This window comes from Xenopus tropicalis, chromosome 5 (genome assembly GCF_000004195.4).
Source record: "Xenopus tropicalis strain Nigerian chromosome 5, UCB_Xtro_10.0, whole genome shotgun sequence".
NCBI classification, from domain to species: Eukaryota; Metazoa; Chordata; class Amphibia; order Anura; family Pipidae; genus Xenopus; species Xenopus tropicalis.
The window spans coordinates 153927034-153947064 of record NC_030681.2 but is presented as its reverse complement, the minus strand read 5'-3'; the positions used below and the strand labels follow the sequence as shown (position 1 = coordinate 153947064).

The 20031-nt window shown below is 50.6% G+C and overlaps 1 long non-coding RNA gene across 1 annotated transcript; it reads right to left on the bottom strand.

The window, feature by feature from the left end:
* Positions 1–3213: 3213 nt before the first annotated feature.
* LOC116411116 lies at positions 3214–5867 on the bottom strand. The gene is made up of 3 exons (XR_004222869.1): positions 5125–5867; positions 3621–3656; positions 3214–3292 (listed from the first exon to the last, which is right to left on the bottom strand). It is a non-coding gene; the product is annotated as an uncharacterized LOC116411116 (long non-coding RNA).
* Positions 5868–20031: the final 14164 nt, after the last annotated feature.

The following is a 20031-nucleotide window of genomic DNA, read 5'->3' as shown; positions in this document are numbered from 1 at the left end:
GGGCGGCATGCCGCCCCGCCGCAAGAAAATGTTAAAATTTTGCTCCCATACGGAGCAGTCGGGACCTCTCCCCACTGCTCCCTATGGGAGTTTCAAAAAGCGCGTTCACACATGCGCACTGGGGGGCGCGTTCATGCATGCGCAGAGGGGGACACCCACAGGGGCGGCCTCGGGGCATTTTATGGGCACTAATGTCACACAGAATGTATGTGCCACACCGAGTCTGTCCGGGGTCTGGGAATAAACCTGGTGGGTCCTGCTGGCCCAGACCTGATCCCCGCCGGGCCCCCCCCATGTGTAGTATGTGCCCCCCAAGGCGGCCCCTCCGATGCCCCCCCGGCACTTACCTTTACAGCGCCTGAGGGGGTCCAGGGGGGCCGCATCGCTAGATTCAAAAGTCCTTTCTGCAAAAGCCCAGATTTTGAATGTAAGTTTAGGACAGAGCCGGTGCTTTTGGGCCGAGAATGTTCTGGGGAGGGTGTAGGGTGGAAACGTGCCGAGACTGCAGAGCCGCCATTTCCCATTGAAATATAAAGGCTGGGGAGGGGGGGGGGGCTGTTGGAAATCAGGGAAAGCTCAGCATGCCTCCAGCACTGCATGGGGTCAGCTTTTATATGTAAGAATCCCCCTTTATCATTAAGTGACTTCATTCAAAGCGATAAACTCTGTTTGCTGAAATGTATTGCATTTCTGTACTGACACTCCCATAGCGCTTCAGCAGTTCTACCCCCTGCAAATACAGTTTCTCTCTCGACCCCCCCCCCCGACATATTTTAGCCGCTGCCGGGCCCCGTGAGTTGTATTTATGCCTACCCCATACCTCCCAACGTTTGAAAAATGAAGACGGACAATTTTTTGACCACGCCCACCGTTGTGGCCCCGCCCCAATTACCACACCCCATTTATTTATTTATTTTTTAAAAATACTCCTTTTATATAGTTGAAATGGTGGGATCAGACACTAATGTGCTATACCCTCATACTGTACAATATAGCAACTCCTACGTATAAAATACAAATATAGAGAGAAGGCAGTCAGTTATAACTATGTACCAGTTTTGCCCCCCCATTTACAGTGCCCCCAATTGCCCCCATAGACAGTACCCCCCATACACAGTGCCCCTATAGACCCAACCCCCCCATACAGTGCCCCCAATTGCCCCCATAGACAATACCCCCCATACACAGTACCCCCATACACAGTGCCCCATACACAGTGCCCCCCATACACAGTGCCCCCAATTGCCCCCATAGACAATACCCCCATACACAGTACCCCCATACACAGTGCCCCCCATACACAGTGCCCCCATACACAGTGCCCCCAATTGCCCCATAGTCAGTACCCCTATAGAAAGTGCCCACATAAACAGTACCCCCAATTGAAAGTTCCCCCAATTGACCCCATAGACAGTGCCCCAATTGCCCCATAGACAGATCTATTATGGAAATGTGGTACATGCGCTATTAAAACCGGGACAGTTCCGTGGAAAGCGGGACAGTTGGGGGGTATGGCCTACCCCATCCACTTTTGGTGATATGAATGTATCATAAAGCACTTTCCCACACAAGGCTTTTTAGTATTGTATCATGTAGCCCCGCTCTGTTCCCCCCTCAGCTTTACTTGACATGCAGGGGCGCGTGACTTGTGCGGCAGAGCGCGGCGCGAGGGAGGAGCTAGTGCGGGCGCAGAAGAGCGCACTAACAGCCGCAGGTACCTGAGGGGTCCGGGTTGGCGGGGGCAGCAGGAGCGGGAATGGGGCAGCTAGAGGGGGCTCTGGAGGGACTAGAGTAGAAGCCGAGGGGGGTGAAAAGTGTTGTTATACAGGAGTATATACGGGAGTAAAATGCTATTGCTATTTGTGAGATGGGATTCAGCCTGAGAGACTCACACACACACACATGGATGTTTGTTATTTGTTGTTTTTATTGTTTTGTTGTCTTCTGTCAGCGGGGCCCCTGCTGAGCCTCCCACACCAACCCACACAGCAGGGGCCCCGCTGAGCCTCTCAACTTCTTGGTTCTTCTTTTGTCTTGGTTCTTGTCTCCGCTGAGCCTCTTGATTTTTTTATTTTATTTTCTAATTTCCTAAACTATTTTTTTTTTTTTTCTAATTTCCTAACAATTTTTTTTTTTTTCTAATTTCTAACAATTTTTTTGGTTTTTTTTTTATAAAAATATTTTTTTTCTAATTTCCTACCTATTTTTTTTTTTTTTTTTTTTATAAAACATTTTTTTTTCTAATTTCCTAACCTATTTTTTTTTCTAATTTCCTTACCTATTTTTTTGTTTTTTTTGTTTTTTTTTATAAAAATATTTTTTTCTAATTTCCTAACCTATTTTTTTTCTAAATTCCTAACCTATTTTTTTTTTGTTTTTTGTTTTTTATTTATAAAATATTTTTTTCTAATTTCCTAATCTATTTTTTTTTGTTTTTACTAATTTCCTAACCTATTTTTTTTTTTTTTTTTATAAAAACATTTTTTTTCTAATTTCCTAACCTATTTTTTTTTTCTAATTTCCTTACCTATTTTTTGTTTTTTTGTTTTTTTTTATAAAAATATTTTTTTTCTAATTTCCTAACCTATTTTTTTTTTTTCTAATTTCCTAACCTATTTTTTTTTGTTTTTTTTAATAAAAATATTTTTTTTCTAATTTCCTAACCTATTTTTTTGTTGTTTTGTTGTCTTCTGTCAGCGGGGCCTCTCAATTTCTTGGTTCTTCTTTTGTCTTGGTTCTTGTCTCCGCTGAGCCTCTTGATTTTTTTATTTTATTTTTTAACTTCCTAACCTAACCTATATATTTTTTAATAAAAATATTTATTTTCTAATTTCCTAACCTCTTTTTTTTTGTTTTTTTTTTTGTTTTTATAAAAATATTTTTTTTCTAATTTCCTAACCTATTTTTTTTGTTTTTTTTTTCTATAAAAAAATTTTTTTCTAATTTCCTAACCTATTTTTTTTTTTTTTTTTGTTTTTTTTATAAAAATATTTTTTTTCTAATTTCCTAACCTATTTTTGTCGTTTTTTTGTTTTTTTTATAAAAATATTTTTTCTAATTTCCTAACCTTTTTTTTTTTTTTCTAATTCCTAACCTACCCTTTTTTTTTTTTTTCTAATTCCTAACCTAACCCTTTTTTTTCTTTTTTTTTTTTCTAATTTCCTAACCTATTTTTTTTTTTTTTTTTTTTGGTATTTTTTTTTTTTTTTTTTATTTCCTAACCTAACCTATTAACCTAAACCTAATTAATTATCCTCGTAGGGATGAAAGTTATTGATTCATCCTCAACGACCTAAAAAACAAACAAAAAGGACATTATTAGTTTTGGAAAACTTGGAATGGCCATTTAACATACAGACTGACACAAAGGACAATGATACAAATGATTTTATCTGTCGCACTCCCACACTGGGAAAGGCATACGCATCGCTAAGTCGCCGTAGATCCCTCACCCGCCGCGCCTTATCATCTATTACTGATGATAAACTAATAATAAGCCCCTCAGTAACTACTGATGCAATGCCTGCAGCCCCCCCGGAACCGCTCAGTAACCTACACACACACCCTGATCCAGCAGCTCATTTACTCACAAACATTTATATCTGTTGTTTCCTACTTACGTAGAGGACTGCTTCCCATTTAGGGCATTTTTCAGTCTAAAAAGGAGAAAAAAAACCCGTTAGTTCTTTATACAAATAAAGCAAACGGTGCCACCAAGTATGAGGCGGCTGCAACTGTTACACGTTTATCTCTACATCTCACTAGATAAATACGAAGGGAAGAGAAAAAGAAAGGGTTGGACTGATGCCGCACAGTATGGATTGAAGAATAACAGTTCAGGGACCCAGGGAGGCTTCTGGGATTTATATTAGGGAGGCACCGAATCCTTTTTAAAAGCTTCGGGCGAATACCGAACTGAAGCTGAATCCCAATTTCCATATGCAATTAAGGTAACGGAAGGGTTAAAGAGAACGGCGCACATAGGTCCTGATTCACTAAAGTGCGCTAAAATTTATCGCACGCTTTTTTGCGTTGAAAAAGACGCAAAAAAAAGCGCACGATTCACCATAGTATTATCGCGTGCGTTAAGTCGCCACATTACTTACATGCGTTAATTTTCGCGCTAAAAACAATACTAACGCATGATTCACAAACAGGCGCGCAAAATATTGCATTAGGCTATGCGAAAATTAACACCTACTTCAGGCAGGCGATAATTATAGAAAAGTACAGTAAATGAGCTTTTGGCAATAAAATATGGACTTTGCAGTGTTATTTATTGAAGTCTGTGTTTCCCCCAGAGTGACGCAGCCGCCAGTTTGCAGCGAAATGGTCATCTTTAATACAGTAATTTTCCGAAAGTATTGGCGTGTATGGCTAACATGGCGTGCGTTCATTCGCACGACTATTTATATGCGGCTACAAGTGATGAAATGTTTCGCCAGGCATGGATTCGCAGCGAATTTTCGGACGCGTGGCGAATTTTTCCGCTGCAAATTTTGTCATGCGTTTCGCAAAACAATCTGCCAATAGCAAAACGCATGAAAAAAATTTGCCACACAAAAATTCACCGCACGTCCAAAAATTGACACAGGCGTCAAAAAATAATAGTCGGGGGCAACAATTTTTTTGCCCGCACAACATTTTTGCCGTTTCGTGGATCTTTCGAAAGATTTGCTAATTTTTCACCAAAGAGAACCAGAACACATTCGCTCATCACTAGTGGCTACTATTTATATACACTATTTATAAGCTACTATTCATATGCGGCGACTATTCACGTGCGTTATTTAGCGCATGTACTGCCAAATACCGCTTGAAAATAGTCATCGCGAGTTAAATAACGCATGCAATATCGCGCGTAAAATAGCGCAAGTATGCTTATAGTGAATCGTGCGAAAAGTCGCGAAAATTAAGACTCGATAAAAATTTTAACGCACGCTATAAATAGCGCACGTTTTATCGCACTTTAGTGAATCGGCCCCATAGTGCGTATTCTTGGCCATAAAGGATCCTGGGAAGCTCATTCCGGCTCATATACACATTAAACATTGTAGAAGTAGAAAAGAATAAAAGCTGCTAAAAGCTGAGAGTGCAGAGACGGGTGTAAATCTGTTATCTCACCTTCTTGCTGTAGCCGAGACGCGTGCAGAGACCCCGCACGCAGTCAAGGACACAGTCAAGGAAACTGTCGCAGAGTCTTGATGCCATTGTTGCAGACGGTCAAAACTGTTGTTATATGGAAGGAAAGAGAAACACAGCAATTAGTAAGTAAAAACACAGCGAATAATGTGAGAAAAACCCCGGCAGTGATTATTGGGGGTCAGTCTGTGGGGCATTAGGTTCCCCATATATTTATACATATCCCTGTTTGTTTAATGGAAATAAATGCTTAGATATGGGGCAATGTAGAGCGCAACGTTTCATACTGAAATCTAATTCATAGGAGCGGCCTAAGTATTTAGAGTAAAAAGTATCTTTTCTAGTTAATTAAAACAAATTAGAATTGGAACAGGGAGGAGCCCATAGCAGGGACAACTTACCTCTTCTGCTCTAAAAAGCAATCTGAAGTGTTTCCCCAAGTTGTAACAGTTACGCACACACGGCTGGTATTGTGACATCAGTGTTGCCATGGAAACCCATTGTGACATCATCCTCCTTGGAGTTCAATGACTTAGTTGCAAAGGTTTTGCAATAAGAGTTGACCACATGGGGGGTCTAAAGACCTCAGTGTTGCCATGGGAACCCACTATGACATCACCTGCAGGCTTCCTTGAGCTAAATGCCCTTAGTTGCAAAACAGGGAATTTAATGGTGAAACACCCTTTAGGTGCCTGTGTAAGATGATTGGTCAGGGCCCACCTTAGCGACATTTGATTCCCTATAGATCTATAATAGCAAATGTATTTCCCCCCCCCTAATCTCGCCTTAAATGGCCTTCAGACTTAGTTTCCATGAGTATCAAGAGAACAAATAGACATTCTGTGCAAAGCTAATCCTAACTGCCCCCAGGTTGCCCCCCCCAGTCACTGCTTCATTTCTCCCTAATGGGGGGGGGCTGAAAATTCCAAAACAAAAAGCAAAATCAGTAAACAAAACACAAAAATATAAAAAACAAAGACCAACTGCAATTTGTGTGGGAATGTCACTTACAAACAGCAATGGGCCCAGTTGCCCCTGTATATACCAGCAGGTCCCTGCTATTACTGGCAGTAACTGTCTCGCCATGGAACCAATTACACCTGCTGCCATTCTCACAGTATTAACCCCAGGGTGCCAAACTCTTCACAGTTGGCCACTAGGGGACTGCAGTTTTGGGTTTGAAAACGTAGGGCGGAGCCACCAACAGTCAATCAGAAAAACCCCATTACATTTCATTGGTTTAAATTTAAAATGATGCCATTCTCATACTATTTACGCCAACGTCCCCAAACTTTTCTTAGTTGGTTACTGGGTGATTTTGACTCAGGGTTAGAAAACTGGCCCCCCCATGCCTGTACTGGGTTTCAGGTACAGAGAGGCCCAAACAGCCCCCCCAGCCCAATAAATAGTGACTGTCTGTGGCACCTTTACAGCCCCCCCTGGCATTCCCAGTACCCAGAGGCACAAACAGCCCCCCAGCCAATAAATAGTGACTGTCTGTGGCACCTTACAGCCCCCCTGGCATTCCCAGTACCCAGAGGCACAAACAGCCCCCCCAGCCAATAAATAGTGAGCTGTCTGTTGCACCTTACAGCCCCCCTGGTATTCCCAGTACCCAGAGGCACAACAGCCCCCCCAGCCCAATAAATAGTGACTGTCTGTTGCACCTTACAGCCCCCCCTGGCATTCCCAGTACCCAGAGGCACAACAGCCCCCCCTAGCTCAATAGTGACGGTCTGTGGCACCTTACAGCCCCCCTGGTATTCCCAGTACCAGAGGCAGAAAACAGCCCCCCCCAGCCAATAAATAGTGACTGTCTGTGGCACCTTACAGCCCCCCTGGCATTCCCAGTACCCCAGAGGCACAAACAGCCCCCTCAGCCCAATAAATAGTGACTGTCTATGGCACCTTACAGCCCCCCTGGCACTCCCAGTACCCAGAGGCACAAACAGCCCCCCCCAGCCCAATAAATAGTGACTGCCTGTGGCACCTTACAGCCCCCCTGGCATTCCCAGTACCCAGAGGCACAAACAGCCCCCCCCAGCCCAATAAATAGTGACTGTCTGTGGCACCTTACAGCCCCCCTGGCATTCCCAGTACCCAGAGGCACAAACAGCCCCCCCAGCTCAATAGTGACTGTCTGTGGCACCTTACAGCCCCCCTGGCATTCCCAGTACCCAGAGGCACAAACAGCCCCCCACCAGCCCAATAAATAGTGACTGTCTGTGCACCTTCAGCCCCCTGGCATTCCAGTACCCAGAGGCACAAACAGCCCCCCCCAGCCCAATAAATAGTGACTGTGTGTGGCACTTACAGCCCCCCTGGATTCCCAGTACCCAGAGGCACCAACAGCCCCCCAGCCAATAAATAGTGACTGTCTGTGGCACCTTACAGCCCCTGGCATTCCCAGTACCCAGAGGCACAATTAGCCCCCCCAGCCCAATATAGTGACTGTCTGTGGCACCTTACAGCCCCCCTGGCATTCCCAGTTCCCAGAGGCACAATTAGCCCCCCCAGCCCAATAATAGTCTGTCTGTGGCACCTTACAGCCCCCCTGGCATTCCCAGTACCCAGAGGCACAATTAGCCCCCCCAGCCCACATAAATAGTGACTGTCTGTGGCACCTTACAGCCCCCCTGGCATTCCCAGTACCCCAGAGGCACAAACAGCCCCCCAGCCCAATAAATAGTGACTGTCTGTGGCACCTTACAGCCCCCCTGGCATTCCCAGTACCCAGAGGCAACAATTAGCCCCCCCAGCCCAATAATAGTGACTGTCTGTGGCACCTTACAGCCCCCCTGGCATTCCCAGTACCCAGCAAAAACAGCCCCCCCTCAGCCCCAATAAATAGTGATGTCTGTGGCACTTACAGCCCCCTGGCATTCCCAGTACCCAGAGGCACAAACAGCCCCCCCCAGCCCAATAAATAGTGACTGTCTGTGGCACCTTACAGGCCCCCTGCATTCCAGTACCCAGAGGCATAATTAGCCCCCCCCAGCCAATAAATAGTGACTGTCTGTGGCACCTTACAGCCCCCCTGGCATTCCCAGTACCGAGGCACAAACAGCCCCCCCCTCAGCCAATAATAGTGACTGTCTGTGGCACCTTACGCCCCCCTGGCATTCCCAGTACCAGAGGCACAAACAGCCCCCCCCAGCCCAATAAATAGTGACTGTCTGTGGCACCTACAGCCCGCCTGCATTCCCAGTACCAGAGGCACAAACAGCCCCCAGCCCAATAAATAGTGACTGTCTGTGGCACCTTACAGCCCCCCTGGCATTCCCAGTACCCAGAGGCACCAAACAGCCCCCCAGCCCAATAAATAGTGACTGTCTGTGGCACCTTACAGCCCCCCTGGCATTCCAGTACCCAGAGGCGCAAACAGCCCCCCCCGCCAATAAATAGTGACTGTCTGATGCACCTTACAGCCCCCCTGGCTATTCCCAGTACCCAGAGGCACAATTAGCCCCCCAGCCAATAAATAGTGACTGTCTGTGGACCTTACAGCCCCCCTGGCATTCCCAGTACCCAGAGGCACAATTAGCCCCCCCAGCCCCTATCCTAAGTATTTAGAGTAAAAAGTATCTTTTCTAGTTAATTAAAACAAATTAGAATTGTAACAGGGAGGAGCCCATAGCAGGGACAACTTACCTCTTCTGCTCTAAAAAGCAATCTGAAGTGTTTCCCCAAGTTGTAACAGTTACGCACACACGGCTGGTATTGTGACATCAGTGTTGCCATGGAAACCCATTGTGACATCATCCTCCTTGGAGTTCAATGACTTAGTTGCAAAGGTTTTGCAATAAGAGTTGACCACATGGGGGGTCTAAAGACCTCAGTGTTGCCATGGGAACCCACTATGACATCACCTGCAGGCTTCCTTGAGCTAAATGCCCTTAGTTGCAAAACAGGGAATTTAATGGTGAAACACCCTTTAGGTGCCTGTGTAAGATGATTGGTCAGGGCCCACCTTAGCGACATTTGATTCCCTATAGATCTATAATAGCAAATGTATTTCCCCCCCCCTAATCTCGCCTTAAATGGCCTTCAGACTTAGTTTCCATGAGTATCAAGAGAACAAATAGACATTCTGTGCAAAGCTAATCCTAACTGCCCCCAGGTTCCCCCCTCCCCCAGTCACTGCTTCATTTCTCCCTAATGGGGGGGGGCTGAAATTCCAAAACAAAAAGCAAAATCAGTAAACAAAACACAAAATATAAAAAACAAAGACCAACTGCAATTTGTGTGGGAATGTCACTTACAAACAGCAATGGGCCCAGTTGCCCCTGTATATACCAGCAGGTCCCTGCTATTACTGGCAGTAACTGTCTCGCCATGGAACCCAATTACACCTGCTGCCATTCTCACAGTATTAACCCCAGGGTGCCCAAACTCTTCACAGTTGGCCACTAGGGGACTGCAGTTTTGGGTTTGAAAACGTAGGGCGGAGCCACCAACAGTCAATCAGAAAAACCCCATTACATTTCATTGGTTTAAATTTAAAATGATGCCATTCTCATACTATTTACGCCAACGTCCCCAAACTTTTCTTAGTTGGTTACTGGGTGATTTTGACTCAGGGTTAGAAAACTGGCCCCCCCCATGCCTGTACTGGGTTTCAGGTACAGAGAGGCCCAAACAGCCCCCCCAGCCCAATAAATAGTGACTGTCTGTGGCACCTTACAGCCCCCCTGGCATTCCCAGTACCCAGAGGCACAAACAGCCCCCCCAGCCCAATAAATAGTGACTGTCTGTGGCACCTTACAGCCCCCCTGGCATTCCCAGTACCCAGAGGCACAAACAGCCCCCCAGCCCAATAAATAGTGACTGTCTGTTGCACCTTACAGCCCCCCTGGTATTCCCAGTACCCAGAGGCACAAACAGCCCCCCCAGCCCAATAAATAGTGACTGTCTGTTGCACCTTACAGCCCCCCTGGCATTCCCAGTACCAGAGGCACAAACAGCCCCCCCTAGCTCAATAGTGGACGGTCTGTGGCACCTTACAGCCCCCCTGGTATTCCCAGTATCCAGAGCAGAAACAGCCCCCCCCCAGCCCAATAAATAGTGACTGTCTGTGGCACCTTACAGCCCCCCTGGCATTCCCAGTACCCAGAGGCACAAACAGCCCCCTCAGCCCAATAAATAGTGACTGTCTATGGCACCTTACAGCCCCCCTGGCACTCCAGTACCCAGAGGCACAAACAGCCCCCCCCCCAGCCCCAATAAATAGTGACTGCCTGTGGCACCTTACAGCCCCCCTGGCATTCCCAGTACCCAGAGGCACAAACAGCCCCCCCCCAGCCCAATAAATAGTGACTGTCTGTGGCACCTTACAGCCCCCCTGGCATTCCCAGTACCCAGAGGCACAAACAGCCCCCCCAGCCCAATAAATAGTGACTGTCTGTGGCACCTTACAGCCCCCCTGGCATTCCCAGTACCCAGAGGCACAAACAGCCCCCCTAGCTCAATAGTGACGGTCTGTGGCACCTTACAGCCCCCCTGGCATTCCCAGTACCCACAGACTGCTAGTCTGGGCCTGACTATACCTATAGTGCAATACAGTACCATTTATTGTATATTGTACAGTCTCACTATAAATCTATGTATCAGGCCACACAGCCTGCCAGAATAGGATACAGAGCCTGAGCCAAACACCCATAGGTACCAGTATATACATTTAATATCTGTAGGGCTGTGGTGCAGGGGTTCTCAGGGGGAGAATCTATCCCATACAGGTCTCGCCAGTCCCAAACATGACATTATTAGCAGAACTATGAGCACACAGTGCAAACCTACCTACATACAGAATGATTGGGCCCCGACAGGAAGTGCTCGCCCAGTGGGGGTGCTGGGAGTGTTTCCCTTCAGCCACAGGGAGGTTGGGCGCTGGTGTTGCGGATCAGGCCAGGCTCACAGTTGGGTTCATTCGGCAAAGCCATTCTGTAAGGGCCCTGCTCAGGGTTTGCAGCAGGCATCACACATTCGGGCAGGTCGCGTTCCCCTGGGGAGATGCCATTTATATTTCTCCCACTGAGCCCAATTTACTAATGATAATACTGACTAAAGGGAAGGCTGGGGGTCCAGCATCAGTTGGGTTACTCCCAGGTTCTAACTGGATTCTGGGCTGCCTGCATAGGATGACTGAAAGCCTAGTAGTAGCAGCCTAAAACTGCTCAGTGCTTGGAAACCACCAAAACATAGAGACATTGCTGAAGTGGGAAAAATTACCTTCATGTTCTGCTGGGGTTTAGATTCTCTTGCAAGAGGTCCCTGTAGCCTCCACATGAGGCATAATAAAGCAGGAAGGGTACACACAGGGCATCTGAGGTAAAGAATTGGCTCTGAATTGAACTCTGCCCCAGGGGCAGAACCCAGGGTAAAACCAAAGGTTGTATATAAAAAAGGAACCTCTGTGTGTATGTAAGCCCTACCTGTCTGTGTGTATAAGCCCTACCTGTCTGTGTGTATAAGCCCTACCTGTCTGTGTGTATATAAGCCCTACCTGTCTGTGTATATAAGCCCTACCTGTCTGTGTATATAAGCCCTACCTGTCTGTGTGTATATAAGCCCTACCTGTCTGTGTGTATATAAGCCCTACCTGTCTGTGTGTATATAAGCCCTACCTGTCTGTGTATATAAGCCCTACCTGTCTGTGTATATAAGCCCTACCTGTCTGTGTGAATATAAGCCCTACCTGTCTGTGTATATAAGCCCTACCTGTCTGTGTGTATATAAGCCCTACCTGTCTGTGTGTGTATAAGCCCTACCTGTCTGTTTACATAAGCCCTACCTGTCTGTGTGTATATAAGCCCTACCTGTCTGTGTATATAAGCCCTACCTGTCTGTGTGTATAAGCCCTACCTGTCTGTGTGTATAAGCCTACCTGCCTGTGTGTATATAAGCCCTACCTGTCTGTGTGTATATAAGCCCTACCTGTCTGTGTGTATATAAGCCCTACCTGTCTGTGTGTATAAGCCTACCTGTCTGTGTATATAAGCCCTACCTGTCTGTGTGTATATAAGCCCTACCTGTCTGTGTAAGCCCTGTTGTGTATATAAGCCCTACCTGTCTGTGTGTATATAAGCCCTACCTGTCTGTGTGTATATAAGCCCTACCTGTCTGTGTGTATATAAGCCCTACCTGTCTGTGTGTATATAAGCCCTACCTGTCTGTGTATATAAGCCCTACCTGTCTGTGTATATAAGCCCTACCTGCCTGTGTGTATATAAGCCCTACCTGTCTGTGTGTATATAAGCCCTACCTGTCTGTGTATATAAGCCCTACCTGTCTGTGTGTATATAAGCCCTACCTGTCTGTGTATATAAGCCCTACTTGCCTGTGTGTATATAAGCCCTACCTGCCTGTGTGTATATAAGCCCTACCTGTCTGTGTGTATATAAGCCCTACCTGTCTGTGTGTATATAAGCCCTACCTGTCTGTGTGTATATAAGCCCTACCTGTCTGTGTGTATAAGCCCTACCTGTCTGTGTATATAAGCCCTACCTGTCTGTGTGTATATAAGCCCTACCTGTCTGTGTGTATAAGCCCTACCTGTCTGTGTGTATATAAGCCCTACCTGCCTGTGTGTATATAAGCCCTACCTGTCTGTGTGTATATAAGCCCTACCTGTCTGTGTATATAAGCCCTACCTGAGGCACTTTGGCTTTAAGCACCAAATACCCTGAGGTTACAAGGCAGGGGCGGGAAAGATACACACACCGATTGGACACAGGTAAGTGGGCGTGGTTAAAAGGTCAAAGAACACCCCAGTGGAATGGGAATCAGACGTATATTAGATTTTCGCTTTCCTCACTGGATTTCGGTTATGTGGGCCGGACCGGACCCGGTAAAGCAGATGGGTTCCTGTTGCGCTTCACCTTCGGAGCCTACATAGGTATCTGAGGGGGGCGAGATTGTAGGAAAGCAGGGCTGTCATTGGCAGATATGGCAAGATAGCGGAAAACCCGGTGCACATTGCGGGTTCGCCGGAAGCGGCGACGGCCCACGGGGATTGGCTGGGCGGGTAACAGGTAATGGTGGAGACGGATATTCCGGTGCACAAGCCATAGTGACAATACAGCAAAAATGGTGCTGGAAAGTACTATGGTCTGGTGAGTCCCGGGGGCCCGGGCAGAGTGAGGGGGGCAATAGGGGTGTGGGATCCGGATAGTGCCGGCCACTCCGGCGTTTGCCGGATATGGAGACTGGGGCAGCCGGGGGAACGGAGAGAAGGAGCAGGTGGGGTACGGAGATAGGGGAAGCCGGGGTACGGAGAGAAGGAGCAGCCGGGGTATAGGGAGACAGGGGCAGCCGGGGGAACGGAGAGAAGGAGCAGGTGGGGTACGGAGAGAGGGGAAGCCGGGGTACGGAGAGAAGGGGCAGCCGGGGTATAGGGAGACAGGGGCAGACGGGGTACGGAGAGAAGGGGCAGCCGGGGTATAGGGAGACAGGGGCAGACGGGGTACGGAGAGAAGGGGCAGCCGGGGTATAGGGAGACAAGGGCAGCCGGGGTACGGAGAGAAAGGGCAGCCGGGGTATAGGGAGACAGGGGCAGCCGGGGTACGGAGAGAAGGAGCAGCCGGGGTATAGGGAGACAGGGGCAGCCGGGGTACGGAGAGAAGGAGCAGCCGGGTATAGGGAGACAGGAGGAGCCGGGGTACGGAGAGAAGGGGCAGCCGGGGTATAGGGAGACAGGGGCAGCCGGGGTACAGAGAGAAGGGGCAGCCGGGGTATAGGGAGACAGGGGCAGCCGGGGTACGGAGTGAAGGAGCAGCCGGGGTATAGGGAGACAGGGGGCAGCCAGGGTACGGAGAGAAGGAGCAGCCGGGGAATAGGGAGACAGGGGCAGCCGGGGTACGGAGAGAAGGGGCAGCCGGGGTATAGGGAGACAGGGGCAGCCGGGGTACGGAGAGAAGGAGCAGCCGGGGTATAGGGAGACAAGGGCAGCCGGGGTAACGGAGAGAAGGGGCAGCCGGGGTATAGGAGACAGGGGCAGCCGGGGTACGGAGAGAAGGAGCAGCCGGGGTATAGGGAGACAGGGGCAGCCGGGGTACGGAGAGAAGGAGCAGCCGGGGTATAGGGAGACAGGGGCAGCCGGGGTACGGAGAGAAGGAGCAGCCGGGGTATAGGGAGAGAAGGGGCAGCCGGGGTATAGGGAGACAGGGGCAGCCGGGTACGGAGTGAAAGAGCAGCCGGGGTATAGGGAGACAGGGCAGCCGGGGTACGGAGAGAAGGAGCAGCCGGGGTATAGGGAGACAGGGGCAGCCGGGGTACGGAGAGAAGGAGCAGCCGGGGTATAGGGAGAGAAGGGGCAGCCGGGGTATAGGGAGACAGGGGCAGCCGGGGTACGGAGAGAAGGGGCAGCCGGGGTATAGGGAGACAGGGGCAGCCGGGGTACGGAGAGAAGGAGCAGCCGGGGTATAGGGAGACAGGGGCAGCCGGGGTACGGAGAGAAGGAGCAGCCGGGGTATAGGGAGAGAAGGGGCAGCCGGGGTATAGGGAGACAGGGGCAGCCGGGGTACGGAGTGAAAGAGCAGCCGGGGTATAGGGAGACAGGGGCAGCCGGGGTACGGAGAGAAGGAGCAGCCGGGGAATAGGGAGACAGGGGCAGCCGGGGTATGGAGAGAAGGGGCAGCCGGGGTACGGAGAGAAGGAGCAGCCGGGGTATAGGGAGACAGGGCAGCCGGGTACGGAGAGAAGGGGCGGCCGGGTATAGGGAGACAGGGGCAGCCGGGGTACGGAGAGAAGGAGCAGCCGGGGTATAGGGAGACAGGAGGAGCCGGGGTACGGAGAGAAGGGGCAGCCGGGGTATAGGGAGACAGGGGCAGCCGGGGTACAGAGAGAAGGGGCAGCCGGGGTATAGGGAGACGGGGGCAGCCGGGGTACGGAGTGAAGGAGCAGCCGGGGTATAGGGAGACAGGGGCAGCCAGGGTACGGAGAGAAGGAGCAGCCGGGGAATAGGGAGACAGGGGCAGCCGGGGTACGGAGAGAAGGGGCAGCCGGGGTATAGGGAGACAGGGGCAGCCGGGGTACGGAGAGAAGGAGCAGCCGGGGTATAGGGAGACAAGGGCAGCCGGGGTACGGAGAGAAGGGGCAGCCGGGGTATAGGGAGACAGGGGCAGCCGGGGTACGGAGAGAAGGAGCAGCCGGGGTATAGGGAGACAGGGGCAGCCGGGGTACGGAGAGAAGGAGCAGCCGGGGTATAGGGAGAGAAGGGGCAGCCGGGGTATAGGGAGACAGGGGCAGCCGGGGTACGGAGTGAAAGAGCAGCCGGGGTATAGGGAGACAGGGGCAGCCGGGGTACGGAGAGAAGGAGCAGCCGGGGAATAGGGAGACAGGGGCAGCCGGGGTATGGAGAGAAGGGGCAGCCGGGGTATAGGGAGACAGGGGCAGCCGGGGTACGGAGAGAAGGAGCAGCCGGGGTATAGGGAGACAGGGGCAGCCGGGGTACGGAGAGAAGGGGCGGCCGGGGTATAGGGAGACAGGGGCAGCCGGGGTACGGAGAGAAGGAGCAGCCGGGGTATAGGGAGACAGGGGCAGCCGGGGTACGGAGAGAAGGAGCAGCCGGGGTATAGGGAAACGGGGAGCCGGGGTACGGAGAGAAGGGGCAGCCGGGGTATAGGGAGACAGGGGCAGCCGGGGTATAGGGAGACAGGGGCAGCCGGGGTACGGAGAGAAGGAGCAGCCGGGGTATAGGGAGACAGGGGCAGCCGGGGTACGGAGAGAAGGAGCAGCCGGGGTATAGGGAAACGGGGAGCCGGGGTACGGAGAGAAGGGGCAGCCGGGGTACAGAGAGAAGGGGCAGCCGGGGTATAGGGAGACAGGGGCAGCCGGGGTACGGAGTGAAGGAGCAGCCGGAGTATAGGGAGACGGGGCAGCCGGGGTACGGAGAGAAGGAGCAGCCGGGGAATAGGGAGACAGGGGCAGCCGGGGTACGGAGAGAAGGAGCAGCCGGGGTATAGGGAGACAGGGGCAGCCGGGGTACGGAGAGAAGGAGCAGCCGGGGTATAGGGAGACAGGGGCAGCCGGGGTACGGAGAGAAGGAGCAGCCGGGGTATAGGGAGACAGGGGGAGCCGGGGTACGGAGAGAAGGGGCAGCCGGGGTATAGGGAGACAGGGGGAGCCGGGGTACGGAGAGAAGGGGCAGCCGGGGTATAGGGAGACAGGGGCAGTCGGGGTACGGAGAGAAGGGGCAGCTGGGCAATAAATAGTGATTGTCTGTGGCACCTTACAGCCCCCCTGGCATTCCCAGTACCCAGAGGCACAAACAGCACCCCCCAGCCCAATAAATAGTGACTGTCTGTGGCAACTTACAGCCCCCCTGGCATTCCCAGTACCCAGAGGCAGAAACAGCCCCCCTTAGCCCAATAAATAGTGACTGTCTGTGGCACCTTACAGCCCCCCTGGCATTCCCAGTACCCAGAGGCACAAACAGCCCCCCCAGCCCAATAAATAGTGACTGTCTGTTGCACCTTACAGCCCCCCTGGCATTCCCAGTACCCAGAGGCACAAACAGCCCCCCAGCCCAATAAATAGTGACTGTCTGTGGCACCTTACAGCCCCCCTGGCATTCCCAGTACCCAGAGGCACAAACAGCCCCCCCCAGCCCAATAAATAGTGACTGTCTGTGGCACCTTACAGCCCCCCCGGCATTCCCAGTACCCAGAGGCACAAACAGCCCCCCTCAGCCCAATAAATAGTGACTGTCTGTGGCACCTTACAGCCCCCCTGGCATTCCCAGTACCCAGAGGCACAAACAGCCCCCCCCAGCCCAATAAATAGTGACTGTCTGTGGCACCTTACAGCCCCCCTGGCATTCCCAGTACCCAGAGGCACAAAAAGCAAAGAAATAATGGCATCAACAATACATCACATTGTGCCCTGTGAGGTAACCAGGAAGTACGTACAGTGAATGAATGAGCGAGGGGGGAAGTGCCCTGTGAGGTAACCAGGAAGTACCTACAGCTAATGAATGAGCGAGGGGGGAAGTGCCCTGTGAGGTAACCAGGAAGTACGTACAGTGAATGAATGAGCGAGGGGGGAAGTGCCCTGTGAGGTAACCAGGAAGTACAGCAATTTCACATACATAAATGGAGTTTTTAGGTAAAATGTAATACAGACGTTATATACAAACGACAAGTTACCTGGGAATGGCAATTGCTATAAACAAAGCTCAAATAACTGTAACCCAGTGTCTGCCTGATCCAGAGTAAGGGGATAATGTGCAGCCATGTCTGATTTGCCTCAGGGAGGGGCAGAAACCTTACTGCGCAACACTGCCTTAAAGTGAGGCTGGCATGGAATCACCTGATTGGAAGAAAGCAGCCCGGCCCCTGCGCCCCAGCAAATAGGAATGCAGAAACAGCCTTAATATAAATTAACCCCAACCCTGCTTACCTAAGGGCCCGGCGATACTGTGCAGATGACAGTCAGATCTATCAGGTTGCCACTTACACAGGGTTCCAAGAATGTTCCTATTATTCACAGCAACTTGTCAGTGTCACTTTACGGTATGGTGACGACACACGGAGCTACTAGTAGCAGCTACTAAAACAGACAATGCTGATCATTTATTGATAATTGTCTCTACGTGTGTTTAGCAGAGGCAATTCTCAGTACTGTCTATGGCAGGGGATTTTCTGGCGTTTAGTAGCCGTGAAAAAGTAGCTGCTACTAAGTAGCTCTGTGTGTCTTCACCCTAAATCTGTTCCTTCCCACATTGCTGTCAATTATACACCCTGGAAAAACAAGCCCTGTCTGTGCAAGTTACACTTTTGTTTCTAATGTTTCCTGTTTATTTACAAGCCCAGCGCTGAGGAGTCTGACGGATAAATACAAGAGAAATGTCCCATCCGGACAGGATTATAATGATGTTTTTCTACTGCTGGGCACAGACAGACTGGGAGAATGTGGGGGGCAGAGCTGGAACCAGTAGAGAAGCCCCTCTATGTACCCAAGCAGGGTAAGTGACTCTCCCCTTATATTCAGCTACGCTCTGTTCTGCTCAATAGGATGATGTGGCCCTATGTGGGGCGGCTTTGGCTAGCTGGGCTCAGCGCCAGGGGACTAACTATAGGGGGGCCCAGAAGGTACAGGGGGCCCCATCAGGTCCTAATTAAGGAACAATTTGAATAAATGTTGGTAAAACCGGCCAACCTCTTGACATTTAAGGGGGCCCTAAAACGACTTTGCTGTGGGGGGGCCCAGTAACATCTAGTTATGCCACTGCTCAGGACTGTGGCACAGTTGGCACAGAGCAAACAAGATTGCCAGAACATTGTGCACCTTAGTGCCGGTGGGCACACAGCAAAACTGCCCAACAATAAGCAGCTGACAGTGGGAGGAGCATTGTGGCCCCCGGTAAATGCAGTTTGTCAGTTTTTATGATCCAGGGCCAGTCATTCTAATCGGCCCCTGCGAATAAGAGCCATGTGGCATATGGAAGGTGTTTGGATCAGTGGTTCCACAACAGGGAGAATTTCCAGCAGCTGCTTTGGGCAACAATTCCCATGAACCCCTCCTAGCTGGCAGCAGATAGATAAGTATGCTGGGAGTTGTAGTTCTGTAAAATCATTCCCTGCACCAGTCAGTGACAAGGTCATACCTGGGGGGGGGGTTATTAGGCCCATGAGGTTGTACTTGAGAGGAGTATTAGGCCCATGAGGTCGTACCTGGGGGGGGGGTATTAGGCCTATGAGGTTGTACCTGGGGGTGGGGTATTAGGCCTATGAGGTTGTACCTGGGGGGTATGAGGCCCATGAGGTCATACCTGGGGGTGGGGTATTAGGCCTATGAGGTTGTACCTGGGGGGGTATTAGGCCCATGAGGTTGTACCTGGGGGGGTATTAAGCCCACGATGTTGTACCTGGGGGGTATTAGGCCCACGAGGTTGTACCTGGGGGGGTATTAGGCCCATGAGATTGTACCTGGGGGGTATTAGGCCCATGAGATTGTACCTGGGGGTGTATTAGGCCCATGAGATTGTACCTGGGGGGGGGTATTAGGCCTATGAGGTTGTACCTGGGCGGGTATTAGGCCCATGAGGTTGTACCTGGGGGGGTATTAGGCCCATGAGATTGTACCTGGGGGGTATTAGGCCCATGAGATTGTACCTGGGGGGTATTAGGCCCATGAGATTGTACCTGGGGGGGGGGTAATAAGCCCATGAGATTGTACCTGGGGGGTATTAAGCCCATGAGGTTGTACCTGGGGGGGGGGTATTAGGCCCATTAAGTTGTACCTGGGAGAGGGGTATTAGGCCCACAAGGGCATCGAGAAGATCCCACTAGAGAAGCAAATAGATACCAGTAATTGCAGCTGCACTGCAGCACATCAACAGGCAGAGGGCAGTCAAGAGATAAGTAAGAAGAGCAACTCGAACGAGTTTTTTCAACGATTTCAAGGAGTTGGGCGAGTCCAAGGTGCCATATTGGATCACCCATAATGCTGCCTGGGAAAGGGGCCGGATTATTAACAACGTCACTCACCAAAATGGCTGCTCTACATAGATCAGCCTCATTCTCCATCGTACATTCAGAAAAGCAGGTTAGGGCAATACTTCCTACAGATGTGTATTATATCTCTATGTAAGTACCCCATGCCCAGCTGTACCTCACTCAGCCAGCAGGGAGTTGCAGGGAGTGGGGCAGGAGGGGTAGGGCTCATTCCTATACAGAGTGATAAGCAGCTATGGGGGAAGCACTGCTGGGGGTACCGGGGGCATATCTCTAGTTTCATGGGTTTGGAACAGAAAGTAGGCTCCCCTAATATCTCCCCTTAGCTGTCAGTTCCGACCCCCCCATACTGTAATATCTCCCCCAGCTGTCAGTTCCGACCCCTCCATACTGTAATATCTCCCCCAGCTGTCAGTTCCGACACCCCATACTGTAA